Raw genomic sequence first — 7,586 nt, forward strand, 5'->3', positions numbered from 1 at the left:
CCGGGGCGACAGAGCGAGACTCCGTCTCAAAAAAAAAAAAAAAAAAAAAAATAGTCCTGGAACCAAAGAGGGAGGGCACGTGATGCCATTCATACTGAGGCAGATTTCCTTATTCTTTTCCTTTACCTTTCTCCTAGCGTCAGCCCAGCACAAGCACCCTTTCTCTGGGCTTCTTTCCAGCTCTTAACCAGTGGGATTACACTTGTCAAACACTGGTGTTACATTGTCCTAAGCCTTCTGAGAATAACAATGTCTCAACTCTTAAAATCTCAAGACTTAATTCCTCCTTTTTAGAGTAATTATGCCTCTTCCCCACTCCTCCACCCCCTTCCTCTCGCTGTCTCTGTCTCTCTCTGTGTCTCTGTATCTGGTTTTCTCTGTGTATGTCTCCTTCTCTCTTCTCTCCTCCCCTTCTGTCTCCTCTCCTTTCTCCTTTTCCTCCTGTTTCTGCTGCTGCTTCATCTTCCTCCTCTTCCTCCTTTCCTTTTCTTCTCTCTCTTTCACACACACACACTCTCCAAGTTTGTTACTACCATATGAGCTTTACCTGGATGAAAATTATCTAATAACATCTCCCCAAGCAGTTCCTAGTGCTCACCTCCTCCTATCGTATTTTGGTGAAAAACACCCTGTGACTTAACACTTACAAAATAGACCTTAACACTGATTCCTAATCGCGTTAAAATCTGACATGGGCTAGAAGAATTTAAAGTCAATGTATTGCTCCATGATCTTTCCGTTTTCCACTTGTGTAAATCCTGCCTTTCCTTCCAGATCCAGCATCCAATCTATGCCATACAGGGAACCTTTCCCAAGTCCCAGCTCTCAGCTAACAAATCCTCCTCTTCATTCTTATTGCATGTATTTTTGTAACAAAAGAAACTAAGCACTTCTTTCTTAAACATTTTCCGTGGATAGTTCCTCAGAAAAGACACTAACTAGTCTTTCCTTTAGGATTCCCTTGCCCCTAGCAGTGTCCAGGACCAGACAGACTCAATACCCTCAATAACTACTTGTTATATTTAATGAACTGCCTTTGTGTTTCAAGTCACAGCTTCCTTCCCTTTTTGGAATAAATGTTTGGTGATGCTTCTGAGAACATTTCATGAGAAATGGATGTTAGTACCACACACAAAAGTTGCTTCTTACCGTATAGTTTTGACTCAAATTCTGTCCTCACTAGAGAGCAAAGTGGTCTGTGTTTTCTCATCTTGCTGTGTAAGACATCCCCATTACTCTTCATCTAAGAAGCCTTCATGCACTCCCAGGAGCCCAGTACATTAGAAGGCAACCTCCAGGTAAGCAAAGACTGTGCCTCTCACCCTGTCTGCGCAAGTCCTTCACTGCACACTTCTCTGCAGGATAAAAGCAGCCCTAAGCCAGCAGGGAGCGAGGGAGGGCCAGGGTGAAGCGCTGTAGTGGAGCCCTCCCTCCATCCATCCACTATGCTGTGCGGGAGCCAAGTGCAGGTGCACGAGGGCTGGTGCCTGCCAGCCTGATTACCCTCATCATGGAAGCTGCCAGACGACTTCAGCACATTCTGTGGCATGGAAACTGCCGAGAAAGAACACTGTCAGCAGTGGCATTTCTAACACAGGGAAACAATGTATGAAGCAGAAGAAAAAGACAAAAGCCCACCCGCTCAGGCTGTACCCAAAACATCTTGGCAGGAATATGACTCCTGACTCCCTGTGAAAGGGAGATGTTCCAGAGGGGCCCTGATACTAGCACTGTTTGATGTTGGTGATTAAAGATTAGAAAAGTGTAGAAACCATATCATTATCAAAGCCTGGCACGCTAGATAGGTGTTACACAACTCCATGTACTTCCTGACTCCCTTCTTTGATGTTTGTCCAGTATTTACATTCATATGTATCCAATCCATATATTTATATGTATAATATATAGTATATATCTTTATATGTGTAGTATATATTTATATATAGTATATAGTATATACAGATGAATATTAATCCATATATTCATAAGTGTAATATATAGTATATTTTTACTATATAGTATATATAGCATCTATTTTTTACTATATATTACATATACTATATATAAAAATATATATTAGTATATTATATATACTAAAGGTATATTATATATACTATACATAAAAATATAGAGTATATTTTTACTATATATTACACATAGGAATATATGGATTACATACCATTCGTCTGTATATATCATTTATCCAGAGTTTTTGTGCCATATTCAGCTATCTTTTTTCCTTTCTTCTTATTATTTATTTTGATTTTATTTTATTATGTATTTTTTTGAGACGGAGTCTGGCTCTGTCACCCAGGCTGGAGTGCAGTGGTGCAATCTTGGCTCACTGCAAGCTCCGCCTCCCGGATTCAAGCCATTCTCCTACCTCAGCCTCCGGAGTAGCTGGGACTACAGGCACCCACCACCACGCCCGGCTAATTTTTCAATTTTTAGTAGAGACGAGGTTTCACCGTGTTAGCCAGGATGGTCTCGATCTCCTGACTTTGTGATCCGCCTGCCTCAGCCTCCCAAAGCGCTGGGGTTACAGGCTTGAGCCACCGCGCCCGGCTTCTTTGTTTTTTTTAATAGAGACAGGGTCTTCCTTTGTCACCCAGGCTGGAGTGCAGTGGTGCAATTATAGCTCACTGCAATCTCATATGCCTAGACTCAAGTGATACTCTCGCCTCAGCCTCCTAAAGTGTTAGGATTACAAGTGTGAGGCACCATACCTGGCCAGTTTGTTTGTTTTAATTCAGCTACTTTACAATCAGAAAAATCATCTTGGCAAAAGATATTTGCTAGGGTTTACAAACGTTTTGAGGTCATGGAAACTTTATTTTTTTAACAAAAAAAAACACATGAAATTGATAAAGTACTTAGAATAACATACATGTGAATATATGTGTATATACACAGGCAAAACATGTGGCATAAAATAAAATGCATTCCATGGTGTAGAGCCCTTTCCATCTAAACAAACACTCCTGTATCTTGAACTTCTTCATGGGACACATCTTTTGCTGCCCATCTTCACTGAGATCTGGCTTTTACAGGAGGACCCCCGCCCCCGCATCATCCCCTGCAACCTTTTCAGAATCATGTGTCCACTCTCCCACATTCCACATGCCTTAGAATATGTCAGGAAGTGGGTCTCCTACCCTTCCTCCTCCCTAACTGTCCTTCACTCTCTGTCAGCAAAACCGTCCCCTGTTAATAGCACTTCTGGAGCAAGACATATCCTCAGCTTATGTTTCTGTTTACATTGGGGAAGAATCAGAACCCTCCCTCTCCTCTCTGATTCTCATTCTCCAAAAACTCTCGGTTATTCTAATTCTTGGATTAATGAACTTTGTTTTTCTTTCATAAACATATTATTCTGATCTTGATCTTATTGTACTGTTATGTTTATTCTAGTAACCAAAGCTGCCTCTCTTTTTCAAAAAAAAAGAATGATACATGCACTGTCTACGCAAAGGCAGTTGCATGTTTCTTGTAGGCAGCTTTCTGATTACTATTTGAATGTTATTGGAAAGAAATTGGATTTTCTGTGCATGCCTGATTCCCCTGCATGCAAGCTTTTGTCAAAATTTTGACAAAGTAAATACAGACCTCCCCCATGTGGACTCCAATTGATTAATTAAAGGGGAGATTCATTGCTAAATTGTCAGCAGCTGTTGGTTAGAACAGAGGCTGGGGAGTCATACACCAAAAAGACTAGCAGTGGAAAAGGACCATTTCTAGAGAATTCCGTGGAACATTTTCTACTTAATCTGAACCTTTCATGTTCCATAGACTGGGATATTTCATTTACTTTCTATTTAAAAACAAGCAACTCGCATTAAACACTTTTTAAATTATACTTCAAGTTCTGGGATACACATGCAGAATGTACAGGTTTGTTACATAGGTAACACATGCCAAGGTGGTTTGCTGTACCCATCAACCTGTCATCTACATTAGGTATTTCTCCTAATGCTATCCCTCCCCTAGCCCCTCACCCGACGACAAGCCCCGATGTGTCATGTTCCCCTCCGTGTGTCCATGTGTTCTCATGGTTCAACTCCCATTTATGAGTAAGAACATGCAGTATTTGGTTTTCTGTTCCTGTAAACACTTTGTTTTCATTCCTTTTTTTTTTTTTTTTTTTGACCAAGGGTTAAGAAATGCATGGCAAGACACATTGTTCAATACCAAGATATTTCATCAGCATCAAAAGGCACAGCCAAGAAATGCAATTCACTTGGTACAAGACCATGGTGAAGACCACTGAGGAAGAAAAAGCTAAGACAACTTCAATTTACAAGCTCTCTGAGTGATGCAATCCCATATTCTCAGTTCTGTCATCAATAGGGAATGTGCATGACCATGTGGAATTTCAGATCTGTTCAGAATGGTAGACAAAAGAAGAAACTTCTAACTCATATCAAGAGCAGAGGATGTCAAGAATTAGGGTTTGATCCGTAGGCACAGTTAGTGATTGTCAGGGGGAATAAAAAAAGATGAAAGGGAAGAAGTCAGCAGCCAAGGAGAGATTCATGGGAGAATGGGTTCACATGATAGAACTCCCCAATAAGTCATGTCAGTGACAATTCCTAAAGGTAATTCCTGATTCTCTCACAAAAGTTAAAGTTGAAATTTTCTCCATCTGCACTCACTCTTGCCAGGAGCTCATAAATTTGGGAACACACCAGGGCTCTGACCTAACTATGATGGAGAACTCAGTTGGGAGAACAGGTTATCCTCTGAGCTGCTGCACACGGCTCCAGGGGCCACCTGTGAGTCACAGCCTGTGGGAGGTTGGGGAACATCTGGTCAAGTTCATCTCTTGACAGCACCAAGGGTCTGACTCTGATACTGGTGTCTGTTTTAAGTGTACCTCTCTCTCCAACACAGCATCTTTGGAACATCAGGATGTTGCATAATGACTGAGTGGAATCCAAAAACCAAGCCACACATGTAGAACTATGAGAAACCACATGTGGAAGAGAAAAATAACCTCAGCTTCAATGGTTTTTTAAATTCTCAAAGCAGTAAATGTGTTGGAGGCCACATTGAATATCTGATACACACTGAGAATGGATGAGGATGTGCTGTTCTGATAGACTCCTGTGCTAAAGAGACTTAGGAGTATTTTCAAAATAACCTTATTAGCTACCATTCATGCCATATGCCTTATAAACATTATCCCTGATTATCCAATACACCACAAAGTGGCTAGTACTATTATCCTTTTTCCAATTAGAAAACTAACCACTGAAACAGTAACTGTCTCACAAAGCTTCCACAGCTGGTAAATGAAAAAGGTAGGTTTGGACACAATTTCCTTTGTCCCCAAAGCTTACAGTCTTTCTACTCATTATACTTTCTTCCCTATCCATCTAGAGATGCGAAAAGTTGCAAGAGAGAAGACTCCCTGGGCTTGCTCAACTCTAAAAATTAGCAGAGGGTAGCCAGTGGCTGTGCAGTTCCATGTGCCACTAATGCATCCCCATCCCCGGTGAAGGGAAGTAGCAGTCACTGAATCCCTCACCACTAGGCAATCCCCTTTTGGTGTGGGTCTCAAATAAGGCACAGAAGATTTTCCACATCCTGAGTCCATCTTTACGTGGATGAAATCAGGTTAAGATAAACATTTCTGGCTCTACTTAAAAGATGCTAAAGAAAGACCAAGAGTGGGGACTGAAAGCGGAAGGGGAAGAGAGCAGTGTGCACCTTGCCTTGATGCTTCAGTAAGTGACTACTGAGAGTCAGAAAGACCTGGATTTCTTATTAATTGTTCACTGTAAGTAAAAAGTCCATTAAAGACTAATTGGGTGACCTTGAAACAAGTACCTAAGCTCTCCATGCCACCATTTCCACATAGAATTTGCGTATACACTAATAAGTACCTACTCTGTACCCAGTCTACCCACATTTTTTAATATTGACTTTAATTTTTGCCCAACTACTTATTTCAAAAATTTTCAAATGTACAGAAAAATTGAAAGAATAGTACAATATGCCCTTCAGCTAGATTTGTCAGTTGTTAACATTTTGACACATTTGCTTTATTCTGCACGTATGTGTGTATTATTTTGGGAACCATTTGAAAGTTAGGCACAGATATCAGGCCACTTCACCCCTCACTACTTCAGCAAATAACTCCTAAGAATGAGGTGTTAAGAAGCAGAGATCTTTCACATCAAGAGATTGTCCCACTCTTGGTGATGCATACCTTCCTTACTTTTTAAATGATGACCTGTGCCTTTGCCACAACATTGAGTGGCTTTTGTTTCCAAATCGCACAGCAAATCCAATAGCTGAGACCTAACAGTGGGAAATAGGCTGTGACTATTTTAATTTAACCACATATTAAGCCCTTGTTATATGCTCTTCTGCCAAGCACAGTATGTTTTCTACACATATACACGAACACATACATACACATATATATCCATTATACACGTAAGAGAATGTCAGGCAAACATTGATTGGAGACTGCAAAGCTGATGCTGAAAAAAGTCAGATCTGAAAATGCTCAGACTGGGGAATTTATAAATAACAGAAATTTACTGCTCATGGTTCTGTAGGCTGGGAAATCCAAGATCAAAGTACCAGCAGATTCAGCGTCCAGTGAGGGCACATTCTTCACAAATGACATCTTCTTGTTGTATTCTCACATGACAGAAGGATCAAAAAGCTCCCTCATGCCTCTTTTAAAAGAGTACTCATCCCATTCATCAGGGTGGAGCCCTCAGAGCCTAATCGCCTCCCAAAGGCTTCACCTCCTAATACCATCACCTTGAGGGTTGAGTTTCAACATATTTTAGGGGGGACGCAAACATTCACACCACAGCAGGACCAAAGTAAGTCAGAGGCAAGGGTATGAATTTCATTCTTTCACAGAGCTCATTAATTCTCAGTCACAGTGCATAAAAACTCACTCAACCTTTAGCAGCAGCTCCTGTCAAAAAAAAATTCCCTCAATTCAGTCCTGTGATGTCTACTATGTCCCATAAGAAAGTAGAGAAATGATAGTATCATCAGACTGAAGCCAGCTCACAACAGTACTTGTCAATGGGCTCTTTCTTGCCCCTTCCTCCTCCTCTTCTTCTTGACTTTGTTCCAACCCTCAAGGGCTTAGAAATCACAGCTGGCAAGATCAGGGAGGATAAACAACACACGTAGGAAAAAGCAAAGAAGCCAATCAAAATCCTTGCCCCGTCATAAACTTTGGACCTTCAGTCTGCAAAAATTTCAGGATCCAGTTCCATATTTTGAGAGGAAAAAAGCTGACATGAATTCAAGGTCAGCATTTTTATTATTATTATTACAACACCAGACTTGATACATTATCAATTTATTTGACACCGTGTCTGAAACTGAATGGCACTACAGAAACTTCTCTTACCTAAAAGTAATACCAGAAATCATAAATATCAAAGCAAATACAATGGAACATGAACTCCCCATGAATGACTGAAGACTCCTTAGGCCAATATCAAAGAAGATTTGATGGGAGAATATTCCAGTTCAAGTAAGAGTGACTGCACTCCATTTTACTTCTAGGCCAAGGCTTTTTAACCTGAAGTCCACGGTCCCCTAAAAAG

The sequence above is a fragment of the Piliocolobus tephrosceles genome, chromosome 7, assembly GCF_002776525.5.
Source record: "Piliocolobus tephrosceles isolate RC106 chromosome 7, ASM277652v3, whole genome shotgun sequence".
NCBI lineage: Eukaryota > Metazoa > Chordata > Mammalia > Primates > Cercopithecidae > Piliocolobus > Piliocolobus tephrosceles.